The sequence below is a fragment of the Pyxicephalus adspersus genome, chromosome 6 (assembly GCF_032062135.1).
Source record: "Pyxicephalus adspersus chromosome 6, UCB_Pads_2.0, whole genome shotgun sequence".
In the NCBI taxonomy this organism is placed as follows: domain Eukaryota; kingdom Metazoa; phylum Chordata; class Amphibia; order Anura; family Pyxicephalidae; genus Pyxicephalus; species Pyxicephalus adspersus.
The window spans coordinates 103,465,762-103,467,806 of NC_092863.1; positions in this window are offsets into that span (position 1 = coordinate 103,465,762).

Below are 2,045 nucleotides of genomic sequence, written 5' to 3' on the forward strand. Positions count from 1 at the left end.
AGCAGGTGACTGCACCAATCTTTACAGTGGAGCTGTAGGTGGGTGGCAGCCCCTGTATTGTGATCCAACTTTTCAGGAACCAGCCTGCCAGTGCTGGGTGGTGCGCCTGGCTCAAAGGGGCCGGGGCGATCAGTGAGGAGGTCCATAATATACATTCACTTCCTGTACTGGGTGATTCTGCAGTGTTGTCACCCAGTGAGTAGAATTTTCTGCCATGGACAAATCAAAGCCAAACTCCAACCAATACTTTGTAACAATTTAAAATCATATGAATAAAAGCTGCCTGTAATATTAACTCCCCCTCACACAACTGTGCAATGGGTTGTTCCAAAGCCCTGTCCCACATGCCCTAGTGGCAGGATCTGGTACTTTAAAAGTTATGGGGGACCTTTGTTCGTATCAGAACGCATCACATGTCAAATTTCCAGTTTATCCCTCGCTGGACCTCACTAGCAGATTTCTATGGGAACGTCTGGCAAATGTCATCTGCATTGCATTAGCCCCATACAAGTTTTAGGGATCAACTGCCTTCATGCAACCAGGACAAAGGAGGATTCCTGTAAACTTGGGGGATTTGGTTAGTGTGGTTCAGGTCAGAGGGGTGGGGACCCTTCCTGTGCAGAAGTAAAGTAGCACCCCACTTATATTATTACAGTTTGTGATATAATGATCTATAGGTGGCCATCTGATCAAGGAATGAGCTGTCACAAACAAGCTTAATATCAATGCAGCATACTCACGATTAGCGGTAGACAATATGGCTGCGTTTTAATATTATTAATATTATTTTTTTTAATATTACCCCTTTTATAGCAAAAATTCATAGTAAGTCAGGATCCAGATCATCCCAACCTGCCATTGATTTCAGATATGTGCTTAGCTGCTGCTAACCCCACTCACTGACTGTTTGTTTAAGAGGAGCACCAAAGCAATAAAGTTTGATGAAAAAAAAAAAAAAAGACCCCCACCCCCTAGGATCTGTGTTCATATATGAATGGTGATTGGGTGACGTATGTGAGATATCGTCGCACACGCTGGATGGTTGTTGGGGTCGTTATTTACTGAGGATGGTAAACCGATGAGCGGTAAAGGTTTTAGTTTTGATTGTGTTTTATGGCTTGGCCTGTTCTGTATTTCATCACTTAACCGCCATCATTTTATTCTAAGCAGATTTAAATTATAAAGTTATTCTGGTGATGACGGGGTTACAGGAAACGTCCGGTTGATTTTGCTGGGAAACCCTTCCAGCGATCTCAGCAAGTGATGGAAGACGAGATTTGTGCGGCCTTAAATTGTCCCGCAGCTGCTGCGGCCCTCGGTGTCACAAGGAGCAGGTGTGACAACATGGTGGTGTGACGGACAGCTGCATGTGCATGGTATGACCTGTGGGGGGCAGCACACAGAGGGCAGCTCTGGCACTGACACATCACAGACAGATTATATTGAAGGTTGTCACAGGTCTGGAATGCCGGTAAGATCACTGACCTCCTCCTGCTATGGATCTGGACAGATATGGTGATCGTGGCCTGTGAATGGCACTACAGTGCTAGAGTTTAACAGCTGAAGACGTGTTGCTGGAAACGATCTTTTATGACTGATGAATAAATAAAATGAGCCAGCGGCACCCAGCTGTGCTCTCCTGCATAGGAGTCATTTATCAATACCCTATGGCAGATTGATGAATGATGTACACTGTACACATCAGATTCTTTAACACAACTGGTAATACTTCATACACACTGGATGACTGTTGCCTGAGATGTTTTCCACTGGAAACATGAAATAGAAAGCAGTCGCTCATGGGTTGCAGCATTGTGACTGAGCACTGCGGTGTGGCTTTCTACATAGGGGGCCCATAGGTTTCATTTGTTTGGTGATTATTTGCTACCCTACAGACCTGTGATTTTCAGACGTGCCCAATGGTATGCACCACACGGTGAATGGACTGCCATGGCAGAGTACAAGGGCTGTTTGTGAGCCTAACATATAAATAAAAAATATTATTTGTAAAAACTCTGTAAATTAATAAAATATAAAGCCTTAGA